This window comes from Heptranchias perlo, chromosome 24, assembly GCF_035084215.1.
Source record: "Heptranchias perlo isolate sHepPer1 chromosome 24, sHepPer1.hap1, whole genome shotgun sequence".
Classification (NCBI taxonomy): domain Eukaryota; kingdom Metazoa; phylum Chordata; class Chondrichthyes; order Hexanchiformes; family Hexanchidae; genus Heptranchias; species Heptranchias perlo.
In genome coordinates, this window is record NC_090348.1 from 19,876,371 (window position 1) to 19,890,801 (window position 14,431).

Below are 14,431 nucleotides of genomic sequence, written 5' to 3' on the forward strand. Positions count from 1 at the left end.
ATCTGAGAGCGATAGATTTTTGCTAGCCAAGGGTATTAAGGGATACGGAGCCAAGGCGTGGATGGAGTTAGGATACAGATCAGCCATGATCTCATTGAATGGCGGAACAGGCTCGAGGGGCTGAATGGCCTACTCCTGTTCCTATGTTCCCACAGTAATAGTGGGAGGATGAGGAGATGGAGAATTAAAACGTTTTTGTTTCAATAATTAGGATCTGTACACATATATAATTCTTTCAAATCTCAGAATAGAAACAGAAATGAGTCATCAATTCATAGGAATGGATGCAAGAAATGTCATTCAAGAGATCACGGCTGAATGGTAACTCCGAACTTTTTCTAGATTGGGTCATGAACTTTGTATATGAAAAACCTAAAATGTCCTGTAAGCAGAACCAAGTTCACAAAGTTATTAATTAACCGATCTTACATTTTTCTTGTCAAAAAGACAGAAAACTTATGTCTATACAAACACAATTAACAGCTGTATACAAGTATTTTTCACGGAGGAAATAATATGTAAACACATACACCTTTACAAAAAAAATCCCAAAATAAGTAGTCCAACGGAGAGAGGAAAATATGTGAACATGGCAACCTTTGACCGTCTTACTTTGTTTGATACACATGAGAAAACCTTTTGTCAGTATTACTAGTTATAGTTCTACCCTGAACTCCTCCACTGTTCCAGGTACCGATTATTTGGTTATATTTTCCTGCTGATGTTAGCAGTTGTGCTGATTTAAACAGCAGCAAAATACAGACTGTGAAATGATGCTGTGCAAATATTAGCTGGCATGAAATTCCTTTGTCTGCTATTTAAACAATGACGTTAACCTGTTTAAAATGAGTTGCCAAAGGAATCTTATACAAATGTGTTAAGTGTTTATACACTAATATTCACAGAGTGTAATTCAAGGCTGTGCTCTAGTTCCTGCTAGCTTGAATTTGCCACTATAATTATACATGAATGCCAGTTGGGTGACAGCACTGTGACTAAGTAATGGAAATCATAATTACAGTGGAGAGAATGGTGGAAGATGTGCCCACAGATAATTTTAGAATCTACCACTAAAACTAAGTAGATCAAATCACAATTCATTCTACTACCAATTTTTTTTTGGGAAGGTACATTACCTTGCTTAACCTTTTTGTTTTTTCTCCTAGATCTTCTAAGCCATGCACATCTCAGGGCAAAAACCTCTCAGCCATTGACCAAGAGACAGGCTGCAGCAGCTCGGTAGAGCCACCCTACCAAACTCCTGCTGCCCCAATTGTGCCCTCTTGTGGAGGCAGCCAATGCGCTGGAGATCAGGGATTCAGCAGAGCTGGAGCTCCCAGCTGATCAAGTGCTGCACATGGTTGACTGAATTTCTCAGTATTCTGGTCGTCAATGCTCAAAGTGCAGCCATACAGGTCTGGCTTCCCCAACCCCAGGTCCTTGGCATATTTGGCCCAACATTAGTTTTATCCTAAGGAGGGGTTGTCCACAAATAATAGCAATTAATTTTAGTTCCTGTGCATATTACTCTCATTCTCACCAGTTACATGTGACAACAAAAGTGGTGTTTGCAAACTGTGATGTTACAAATCATTCCATCTGCTGATGTATTTTAAAAAAACAATGTACAAAACAATGCAAACTAACAATTCTGCATTTATCATAAAACAAAATGATTATGAGTATTGGGGCAGGATCAAAGAAAGTAGATTTTTCACCAGTATTATGAGGTTTTTTTTTTTACACAGGGAATCTTTATTTACTCAAAATGTTTGAAGATGTGGGCAATTTAGAGACAATTTCTAAATAAATTTCTCACTTTAAATGTAAATATGTACCACAGTCTAGAGAATCAGTGGAGCTTTTGATTCTAAATAGTCAACCTTAAATACTCCATTTCTCTTCAACTGAGAAGAGTTGTATTATCTTTTCCAATGCAAGGTCAATAGTTTTCAGGATTGTAACCTTCTCCAGGTGCACATAATTATGTTTTTAGGTTTTAATTAGATATTTTTCTGGGGTTCAACGTGGATCTTTACCTGCCCAGCACTTGGGTAATTTGTAACGAGCCAGGGGGTCGAACACAGAGCCCTCTTCATTGCATTACAACTTACCGGTTCTATCATCTTCCTTAAGTTCGGAAGGCAGTAGAAAAATACTTCCCTAGACTGTGGCTTAGATTATTAACTGACAGCTTTATTAAATGGTAAATAGATAGCAAAGATGATAGCAGAATTATAGTAATTACAGGCTTACTGATCCCCTCAGAAGATAGAAAAATAACAGTTGAATCAGTAATGCTAAACTACAATGTAAAATGGACCGAGAATGAACCTTTAGATGGGGGTCTGCCATCCACGGAATCTCTCTCTGATGGCATCAATTTATAATTGTAAACAATTTTACAACACCAAGTTATAGTCCAACAAATTTATTTTAAATTCCACAAGCTTTCGGAGGCTTCCTCCTTCCTCAGGTGAACGGTGTGGAAATGAAATTTTCGAATCCTTCGCATTTGAAAATCACAGAACAATGCTTGGTGATTACTGCCCGTTGCCAAGGCAATCACAGTGAGCAGACAGAAAGGTATCACCTAAAAGGCCACCGAATATACAAACCCCCCCAAAAAAAGAGAAGGAAGACAGTCAATGACCCGTTATATTAAAAACAGATAACATTTGTTCGCTGGTGGGGTTACGTGTAGTGTGACATGAACCCAAGATCCCGGTTGAGGCCATCCTCATGGGTGCGGAACTTGGCTATCAATTTCTGCTCGACGATTTTGCGTTGTCGTGTGTCTCGAAGGCCGCCTTGGAGTATGCTTACCCGAAGGTCGGTGGCTGAATGTCCATGACTGCTGAAGTGTTCCCCAACAGGGAGAGAACCCTCCTGTTTGGCGATTGTTGCGCGGTGTCCGTTCATCCGTTGTCGCAGCGTCTGCATGGTCTCGCCAATGTACCATGCTCTGGGCCACCTTTCCTGCAACGTATGAGGTAGACAACGTTGGCCGAGTCACAGGAGTATGAACCGTGCACCTGGTGGGTGGTGTCCTCTCGTGTGATGGTGGTATCTGTGTCGATGATCTGGCATGTCTTGCAGAGGTTACCGTGGCAGGGTTGTGTGGTGTCGTGGACGCTGTTCTCTTGAAAGCTGGGTAACTTGCTGCGAACGATGGTTCGTTTGAGGTTGGGTGGCTGTTTAAAGGAGAGTAGTGGAGGTGTGGGGATGGCAATAGCGAGGTGTTAGTCATCATTGATGACATGTTGAAGGCTGCGGAGAACATGGCGTAGTTTCTCCGCTCCGGGGAAGTACTGGACGACGAAGGGTACTCTGTTGGTTGCGTCCCGTGTTAGTCTCCTGAGGAGGTCTACGTGTATTTTCGCTGTGGCCCGTCGGAACTGTCGATCGATGAGTCGAGCATCATATCCCGTTCTTACTAGGGCGTCTTTCAGCGTCTGTAGGTGTCCATCGCGTTCCTCCTCGTCTGAGCAGACCCTGTGTATTCGCAGGGCCTGTCCATAGAGGATGGCCTCTTTGACGTGGTTAGGGTGGAAGCTGGAAAAGTGGAGCATCGTGAGGTTGTCCGTGGGCTTGCGGTAGAGTGAGGTGCTGAGGTGCCCGTCTTTGATGGAGATTAGTGTGTCCAAGAAAGAAACTGATTCTGAGGATACGAGAACTGATCAGCAGGTTCCTCTAATGAGGCCATATGGGTGGAGCTTAAAAACAAAAAGGGGGCAAGCACTTTGATGGGAGTGTACTATAGGCCCCCAGTCAGGGGGAGATAGAGGAACAGATATGTAGGCAAATCTCAGAAAATTGTGCAAATAATAGGGTAATAATAGTGGGGGATTTCAACTTCCCCAATATTAACTGGGATACTCAGAGTGTAAAAGGCTTAGAGGGTACAAAATTCTTAACGTGCATCCAGGAGAGCTTTTTCAGCCAGCATGTAGAAAGTCCTACAAGAGAGGGGGCGGTACTGGACCTAATTCTAGGGAATGTGGCCGGCCAAGTGGAAGAAGTGCTAGTAGGTGAGCACTTTGGTGACAGTGACCATAATTCGGTGAGATTTAAGGTGGTCATGGAAAAGGACAGGGAGGGGCCGGAAATAAAGGTTCTAAATTGGGGGAAGGCCGATTTTAATAGGATAAGGCAGGATCTGGCCAAAATGGACTGGGATCAGCTGCTTGTAGGAAAATCTGCATCGGAGCAATGGGAGTCTTTCAGAAGGGAGATTGAGACCATACAATGGCAACATGTTCCCGTAAAGGTCAAGGGTGGTTCCAAGAACTCCAGGGAACCTTGGATGTCAGGGGATATACGAGAATGGATTAGGAAAAAAAGGAGGGCTTTTGGCAGATACAAAAGGCTAAAGACGGAGGAAGCCCTAGAGGAGTACAAAAAGTGCAGGGGGATACTTAAAAAAGAAATTAGGAGATCAAGGAGGGGCCATGAAATAACACTGGCGAGCAAAATAAAGGAAAATCCTAAGATGTTTTATAAGTATATTAAGGGTAAGAGGATGACTAGGGAAAAAATAGGGCCCATTAGGGACAAAAATGGCAATCTGTGTGTGGAGCCGGCAGATGTAGGAGGGGTTCTAAATGAATTTTTTGCATCTGTTTTCACTATGGAGAAGGACGATGTAGACATAGAAATACGGCAGGGGGACTGTGATATACTCGAACATATTAACATCGAGCGGGAGGATGTATTGGTGGTTTTAGCAGGCCTAAAAATGGATAAATCCCCAGGCCCGGACGAAATGTATCCCAGGCTACTGTGTGAGGCAGAGGAGGAGATTGCGGGGGGCTCTAACACATATATTCAGAACCTCTCTGGCCACAGGGGATGTGCCAGAGGACTGGAGAACCGCTAATGTAGTACCATTATTCAAGAAGGGGAGTAGGGAAAAACCGGGGAACTACAGGCCAGTGAGCCTAACATCAGTGGTAGGAAAATTATTGGAAAAAATTCTGAAGGACAAAATTAGTCTCCACTTGGAGAAGCAAGGATTAATCAGGGATAGTCAACATGGCTTTGTCAAGGGAAGATCATGTCTGACTAATTTGATTGAATTTTTTGAGGGGGTGACTAGGCATGTGGATGAGGGTAACGCAGTGGATGTGGTATACATGGATTTCAGTAAGGCCTTCGATAAAGTCCCCCACAGGAGACTGGTCGAGAAGGTACGAGCCCATGGAATCCAGGGTGCCTTGGCACTTTGGATACAAAACTGGCTTAGTGGCAGAAGGCAGAGGGTGATGGTCGAAGGTTGTTTTTGTGACTGGAAGCCTGTGGCCAGTGGGGTACCACAGGGATCGGTGCTGGGTCCCTTGCTGTTTGTGGTCTACATTAATGACTTGGATATGAATGTAAAAGGTATGATCAGTAAGTTCGCTGATGATACAAAAATGGTAAATAGCGAGGAGGATAGCCTCAGTCTGCAGGACGATATAGATGGGTTGGTCAGATGGGCGGAACGGTGGCAAATGGAATTTAACCCGGAAAAGTGCGAGGTGATGCACTTTGGAGGGACTAACAAGGCAAGGGAATACACAATGAATGGGAGGACCCTAGGCAAGACAGAGGGTCAGAGGGATCTTGGTGTGCAAGTTCACAGATCACTGAAGGCGGTGGAACAGGTAGATAAGGTGGTAAAGAAGGCATATGGGATACTTGCCTTTATTAGCTGAGGCATAGAATATAAGAGCAAGGAGGTTATGATGGAGCTGTATAAAACACTGGTTAGGCCACAGCTGGAGTACTGTGTGCAGTTCTGGTCGCCACACTACAGGAAGGATGTGATCGCTTTGGAGAGGGTGCAGAGGAGATTCACCAGGATGTTACCAGGGCTGGAGCGCTTCAGCTATGAAGAGAGACTGGGAAGATTGGGTTTGTTTTCCTTGGAGCAGAGGAGGCTGAGGGGGGACATGATTGAGGTGTACAAAATTATGAGGGGCACAGATAGGATGGATATTAAGGAGCTTTTTCCCTTCGTTGAGGGTTCTATAACAAGGGGACATAGATTCAAGGTAAAAGGCGGGAGGTTTAGAGGGGATTTGAGAAAGAACTTTTTCACCCAGAGGGTGGTTGGAGTCTGGAACTCACTGCCTGAAAGGGTTCTGGAGGCAGGAACCCTCACAACATTCAAGAAGCATTTGGATGAGCACTTGAAATGCCATAGCATACAAGGCTACGGACCAAATGCTGGAATATGGGATTAGATTAGACAGGGCTTGATGGCCGGCGCGGACACGATGGGCCGAAGGGCCTCTATCCGTGCTGTATAACTCTCTCTCTCTATGACTCTAGAGTAGTCCATGGTGAGCTTGATGGTGGGATGGAACTTGTTGATGTTATCGTGTAGTCTCTTTAGTGATTCCTCACCGTGGGTCCATAGAAAGAAAATGTCGTCGATGTATCTGGTGTACAGTGTTGGTTGGAGGTCCTGTGCAGTGAAGAAGTCCTGCTCGAACTTGTGCATGAAAATGTTGGCGTATTGGGGTGCGAATTTGGTCCCCATGGCTGTTCAGTGTGTTTGGGTAAAGAACTGGTTATTGAAGGTGAAGACATTGTGATCCAGGATGAAGTGGATGAGTTGTAGGATGGTGTCTGGAGATTGGCTGTTGTTGGTGTTGAGTATTGATGCTGTCGCAGCGATGCCGTCATCGTGGGGGATACTGGTGTAGAGTGCCGAGACGTCCATCGTGGTGAGAAGTGTTCCTGGTTCAACAGGTCCGTGGGTACTGAGTTTTTGTAGAAAGTCTGTAGTGTCGCGACAGAAGCTAGGGGTTCCCTGCACGATGGGTTTCAGGATGCCCTCGATGAATCCAGAGAGGTTCTCACACAGGGTTCCGTTGCCTGATACGATAGGACGTCCGGGTGTGTTGGCTTTGTGTATCTTTGGGAGGCAGTAGAAGTCTCCCACGCGGGGAGTACGTGGGATGAGAGTGCGTAGGATGTTTTGAAGGTCTGGATCGAAGGTCTTGATCAGTTTGTTGAGCTGATGGGTGTGTTCTTTGGTCGGGTCTGTGGGTAACCGTCTGTAGTGTTCCTGGTTGTCCAGTTGTCGGTATGCTTCTTTGCAATAGTCCGTTCTGTTCTGTATGACGATGGCTCCTCCTTTGTCCGCTGGTTTGATGACGATGTTGCGGTTGGTCTTGAGAGCTTTGATGGCGTTGCGTTGTGCTCGGGTGACATTCTGGACTGTCTTCCGAGTGCGGCTGATGAATCTGGCATAGACGCATTTCCTGACAGCTTGGGCATACATGTCAAGCTGAGGGCAGCGACCCTCTGGAGGAGTCCAGTGAGACTCTTTCCTCTTCGGTTGCTGTATCGCGGATCCCTCTGTCTGCTGTTCCGGATCGTTGATTGTCTCATTGGGTTTGCTGCTGAAATCTTGGGGTTTGTGGTAGAATTCCCGGAGCCTTATTCTCCTGATGAATTCCTCTGTGTCTGCCGCGAGACTGGTGGGGTCCATTTTGGTAGTGGGGCAGAAATTGAGCCCTCGGCTGAGAACTTCGATTTCGTCTGGTTGAAGGGTGTGGTCGGACAAATTGACGATAGACTTCCCTGTGGTTGCAACCGTGGTACGCGATGGACACCTACAGACGCTGAAAGACGCCCTAGTAAGAACGGGATATGATGTTCAACTCATCGATCGATAGTTCAAACGGGCCACAACGAAAAATCGCGTAGGCCTCCTCAGAAGACTAACACGGGACGCAACCAACAGAGTACCCTTCGTCGTCCAGTACTTCCCCGGAGCGGAGAAACTACGCCATGTTCTCCGCAGCCTTCAACATGTCATCAATGATGACGAACACCTCGCTATGGCCATCCCCACACCTCCACTACTCGCCTTTAAACAGCCACCCAACCTCAAACAGACCATCGTTCGCAGCAAATTACCCAGCTTTCAGGAGAACAGCGTCCACACCACACAACCCTGCCACGGTAACCTCTGCAAGACATGCCAGATCATCGACACAGATACCACCATCACACGAGAGGTGCACGGTTCATACTCCTGTGACTCGGCCAACGTTGTCTACCTCATACGTTGCAGGAAAGGATGCCCCAGAGCATGGTACATTGGCGAGACCATGCAGACGCTGCGACAACGGATGAACGGACACCGCGCAACAATCGCCAAACAGGAGGGTTCTCTCCCTGTCGGGGAACACTTCAGCAGTCATGGACATTCAGCCACCGACCTTCGGGTAAGCGTACTCCAAGGCGGCCTTCGAGACACACGACAACGCAAAATCGTCGAGCAGAAATTGATAGCCAAGTTCCGCACCCATGAGGACGGCCTCAACCGGGATCTTGGGTTCATGTCACACTACACGTAACCCCACCAGCGAACAAATGTTATCTGTTTTTAATATAACGGGTCATTGACTGTCTTCCTTCTCTCTCTCTCTCTTTTTTTGGGGGTTTGTATATTCGGTGGCCTTTTAGGTGACACCTTTCTGTCTGCTCATTGTGATTGCCTTGGCAATGGGCAGTAATCACCAGGCATTGTTCTGTGATTTTCAAATGTGAAGGATTCGAAAATTTCATTTCCACACCGTTCACCCGAGGAAGGAGGAAGCCTCCGAAAGCTTGTGGAATTTAAAATAAATTTGTTGGACTATAACTTGGTGTTGTAAAATTGTTTACAATTGTCAACCCCAGTCCATCACCGGCATCTCCACATCATCAATTTATAAGACAAGCTAAGAAATTTAAAATGTGACTCAAACTTCGAGAGACCAGCCAGATACACGCACACGCACGCGCACACACGCACATAAAACCCACAAGATGCTTGTATTTCAATTGAGTGGCTTGACCTTTCCCTTAGACACCTGGCCAGACACAGTCTCTATTCTGATTGATACACAATTAAAATAAGAAAACAAGTTAGATCATTTTCTGTGACTGTACCTGGCTTTTATCCCCATACGTACAGTGATAGAAAGAAAGAAGTAAATACCATGATGCATCATAGATAAAAATTCTTCATTTTGGTCAGATTCCTCTAGATTGAAAGCAAATCTGGTCATTGGGAGAGCTCTGATCAACAGATTTTCTGCAGATCACCCAATCTCTTATTTTAGAGGCTCTATTTATTTCATTGGCTATTTCTACCTCGGCTGCCTTTGCTGACAGAACCTTTAGCATACTTTTTAACCCTTGGCGTGCTACTGTAGATGATATTATTTGGGGCAGGGCCACTCAACAAGATAACGAGAGAGGACTTCAAACAGTGTCAGCAGCAAGACAACCACAATAATCTTCATAGTCTTGGGCCTTTGAAGCCTATTAAGCAAAAATCCAATTTTGAAAAATGCAAGTCACATCTCCAGAATGGTGAGATCCAGAAGCAAAGAAACCAATAAGAAATATATTTATGCTTTTCTTCAGATAGTAGGAAAAAGTGTTAAAGAAGTTAGAATGGAATAAATGAAGTCAGAAAAGACCAAGTTTAAAAAAAAATTAGAAAAAAAGTGAATGAGAGAAATAAGGGAAGAGATGGCCAGAAAAAAACGTACATTATTGCAGCGCCTTATCACTTCAGAAATATCTCAAAGTGCTTCATACACAATTAGTTCTTTTGAAGTACAATGACTGTTATGTAGGCAAATGCAGAGCCATTTTGTGCAGAGCAAGATCACAAATGGAAATGAGATGATTGATCAATCTTTTGTTTTTGGTGGTACTGGTTGAGGGAGGAATGTTAGTCAAGACACCAGGAGACCTCCCTGCTCTTCAAATAGTGCCATGGGATCTTTTACGTCCACGTGAATTATTGGAACAAGCAGAAGAGACATTGGTTTAATGTCTTATCCAACTGATGGCACCTCTGACAATGTGCACTCCCTCAGTACTGCACTGTAGTATCGGGTTAAATTATAAGCAGAAGTAAAATGTTAAAAAAAAGTATTTGGTTTAGTAGTATAGAGTCTTTTTCTTTTAAAATATTACAGAACTTTCTTTTGTGAAGTTGTATAACACTGGCAAGAGAACACAGTGGTATCTTGGGTTTGCTGATACACCTGTGCATATGCTAGGGGCAGTGTGTGTTTAAGTGTCACAATCCCTGAGGTTTAGTGGGTTAGTCAAGTGGGTATGGGAGGGGTCTTCCCTAAATTATGAATATAGGAAATGAAAGGTCAGAAAAGACCATCAGACCCATCAATGTTCAACCTAGATAGTGCAACCTAGTGCATCATTTGCCCCAACCGCTGGTCCTGGGGGGAAAAGCTAAAAATAATTGTAGCCAGTTTCAGGAAAAACTCTGGGAAAACCCCCTCCCTGACCTCCTAAGGTAACCAAGCAGGCTGCAGAAGACCATGGGTCCGATATTACGAGGGCGGCGGGTTCGCAGCGGGGGGGGGGGGGGGGGGGGGGGGGGAGGGGGGGGGGTAACGCGCCCAGTGAAATCGGGGTGCTCCGCACGGAATCACAGTTTAATTGGATCCACTTACCTGTGCTTCCGGGTTTCGCGCTGGAAAGCTGAGCAGCGGGTGGACTGCGCATGCGCAGCATAGGCTGTCAGCTGGAGGAGCCCTATTTAAATGGGCAGTCCTCCACTAACTGATGCTGCAGGAAATAGGAAAAATTACATCATGGAGCAGCCCAGGGGGAAGGCTGCTCCCAGGTTTAATGATGCCTCACTCCAGGTATTATTGCATGGGGTGAGGAGGAAGCGGCCTGCCTCTGCTACCAAGAAGGCCTGGCTCGAGGTGGCAGAGGAGGTCACCTGCACCACCAACATATCGCGCACCTGCATATAGTGCAGGAGGCGCTTCAATCACCTAAGGTGGTCAGCCGAAGTGAGTACATTTACTCATTCCCCTACACTCCGTCTGCCACATCACCGCCCCCACCCCACATCTCCTTCTGCACTGCCAACACTAATCTATCACATCACTCTTCACACCCACCCAAAGCTCATCCTCATCTTACCTGCACTTACTCACCTCGCCAGTACTCATCCCGCCACGACCACTCAACCCAATCCTCATACAATCTCATGGCTCTCTCTCATACTCACCCTCTCATGCATCTCTTTCACGGTCTGCCTCACCCAACCTGCCACTACCTGTGCTGCAGCCACAGGGCATGCATCACATATGTGCAGTAGGCAGCCTAAGGCAAATGTGTCGTGAGCATGAAGGGGATGCACAAGGGTGTTTGAGGGTTTGTCATGGTGTTTACTTATTTTTAATTTCTGATCAACTCACATAACATATTATATTGTCACCACTACTGCCACGTCTTTGCGAATCGTGTCTGGTTTGTGCAATAATGCCCTTTCCCGAGGATCACAATAAAGACCCACAACTGATGCCACCCATTGTGTCACTGCAGAGTGGGTGTAGGTGTATTTGCTGGGCTCTTTTGTGCAGATGACTGAGAGACATCGGCGATGTCCCCGGTGGCACCCTGGAAGGATGTGGAGAAGTTGTTGAGGGCAGTGGTGACTTTGACAGTGACAGGTAAGAAGATGGTGCTCGAGCCAGCCGGGAGCAGCTCGGCACGAAGGAGGATGCAGATGTCCACGACTACATGTCGAGTGACTCTGAGCCTCCGTGTGCACTGCTGCTCAGAGAGGTACAGGAAGCTGAGCCTCGGTCTGTAGACCCTGTGGCGAGGGTAGTGCCTTCTGCGACGCATCTCTCTCTGCTGTGCAAGTGGATGTGTCACAGCACTGTGTTGTGGGGCTCCACGTGTCAGAGGTGGAGGGCGTGGCCGGTGACGCTGTTCGTCCTCCGAGGAGGTCATGACTGCAGCTACGGCGGCCCCCATCCGGAAGATGTACATTTGAGGGGGTCCGCAAGGTAGGTACATGTGTCTGGACACCGGGGTAAGTGTGCAAGTTTGTGGATTTTGTTAGGAGGGTGGTGGAGGCCAAACTTGTCCAAAGTGACAGAGTGGCCTCCTGCCATGAGTGAGGGTCTCCACCCCCCCACCTGCCACAGGCTGATGGCTGCAACACGTCCATTTGAACTGGGAGTGTTTCCCCCAGTACAGGAAACAGTCCCAGTTGTTTGCAAAATCCCACCCCTCCTAAAATGTTATGTTAATCAGGTTTCTAAACGACCTGAAATACCTTAATGATTTCCTTAAGTGGCACCCTGCAGCTTTAATTGCTGGCGGGAGTCCCACATGCGGAGTCAGCGCATCACTGGGGAATCCAGAAGTGGGCGGGTCGGAGCCGGACTCTGGACCCACCCCAGGAATCCCCGATTTTCGCAGCCCCCTCCGCCACGAACGCACCCGCTCGGGGGTGCGAAAATCGAGCCTTATGTGTACCCAAGACACATCAGCAGATGTACTTAATTAATCCATAGTATTGGCATATTGATTAATGGTCATGCTGGGGTCAGATACTAGCATGAGCCACACTTTGGATGGGGTGCTGCTGTTGACACCCATTGCATTGGTCCTGCTCTTCTGGAGGACATTTTGAGTATTCCAGGATAGGAGTGGGGATTGGATATTATATACCTGCAGGGTGAATTTCCAGACCGCCTCGTTTTAACCGGCTACAGATTGAGGCTGTACATCATACTTTCGGATTGGGCATGTGAATAGTAAAAGGTTAATATCAGAGTAATATAAACGTACATGACTTCCAAGTAGTATCATCACTGTAATATTATTTTATTTCACAGCCTGAGCTGAAAACTTTAAAAAATGGTTTAAGATCCAAACATGCAATCAAAGAATTTGATTACCATTACGTTTTCCTCTCCCTCACGGCTTCCAGACTTGTTACTTACCATAGACTTTCCATTACTTAGTGTAATTGGAAGTAATTCTAGACAAGTTTAAGACTGTGGGGCTCATTTTTGGGTTATTAGCTTTCACAACCACAACTTGTACATGACTGAATGGGTAAACTAACTGCTCGTGGATTTACTACTATTCCAAACATGTGCTTTATTGCTTTGGCAATAAATTGTGTGGATTTTCAGCCAAGTACATTTACTAGTAGCCAAGAGGAGTTGACTAAGTGCTTAAAGTTTCTGACTGAATGTTTAATTCTCCAGCTGAAATGGCTCATTTATTTGTAAAGGTATTGGTACTTATTCTGGATTTTTCCAGTATTTGTTACAACACAGTAAGCAAGTTGTGTTTAGCTGCTGACAAAAGGAAGTCAACCAGTTTTGTTTGTTTAGTGAACTAGCACCTTCTAGTGAGAAAACAAAATGTTATACAAGGTATCGTGAAACGGTTTAAATTTTCTAATGTCTAAATACAAAATCCAGTTAAAAGACAATGGCCGTAAATTTCCTCGGAATTCCTCTCACTCTGCTGCAGTAACTTCGTTGAGGGAATTCTGGGCGGATGAGCTAGATTTTAACTCCCAACGGCCGGTGGAAACGGTGCAGTCGCGGAGTTAAAATGGAGGTGGTAGACTTACCACTCCGATCCCGCTCAGCCGCCATATTTCCTGGGGCTCGTAATCTCATATCTGACCTCTAAGTGACACTTTGTTGCCACTATCATCCCAAGTCTTAGTTTATTCATCAGCTTATTGACAGGCATCTACTTTCAGCATGGTGGAAGGAACTACATAGTGCAGTTTGTGTCATGCCAGCCACCTTTGCTCTTCTTGATGTCCAGGTCTAATACTGCATATCAAGTTTAATCATCACCAACTGCTTAATCCAGGTCCTCACGTGAGAGAGGTCCTCATGTGAGGGAGGGGCTTTGGCAAAAAGGCATGCCTGGGTGCAATGGCACGTTGCTGTAGGATCAAACCCACTCTCTGCAGCCACTTCTTGTTTTTGCCGTGGACCCATTGGAATTTGGTCCTGGATCTTCCAATTTGATGGTAACTATGGGCCAGAATTTACAGTGAGCACTGAACGGCACTTGCCGTTCATTAGGCTTTCCCATGCCTATATACTCTCCAAGAGCTTTTGCACTGAAAATTACTGTAAGTTAGAGATCCAAACAAAGTGCGCCCTCTACAGGGCATCAAGAACCTCTGAACTGGGCAAGTAACTGTGTATCTCCTTAACCAATCAGTTGAAGAATTGTTAATGAGCAAGGCAGCATCTGAACCAGGAAGTGGAAGTTGGAATAGTGAATTCAATGTCAAATCAGGTACAGAAAGTGAAATAAAGAGAGAGAGAGAGAGAGAGAGAGAGGGAAAGAAAGACTGGATTAAGAGAGAAAAAAAAATTACATTTAAAAAAAATCTCCAACGATTAAAAGCTGAAGGAATGAGACTCCACACTTGTAAAAGTTAACTTTCAGTGCCAGAGAGGTTGTTTGAGCAGTAGTTAAGACTTATCACGTCATTAAAAGGGTGCTTAGACTGGAATGGACAAGCCCTAACTTTTTGTGGTTTAGTTTGTATCTATCACGTAAGTACAGGAACTTCACGCCATTCAATGTATTTGAAGGATGAGTCAGATAGCAA

The 14,431-nt window shown here is 45.6% G+C and overlaps 1 protein-coding gene across 5 annotated transcripts in view; it reads right to left on the minus strand.

Moving 5' to 3' along the window:
- The window catches only part of ferry3 (FERRY endosomal RAB5 effector complex subunit 3), a 53,767-nt gene that overhangs the window by 4,139 nt on the left and 35,197 nt on the right, over positions 1–14,431 (minus strand). The window lies entirely within an intron of this gene.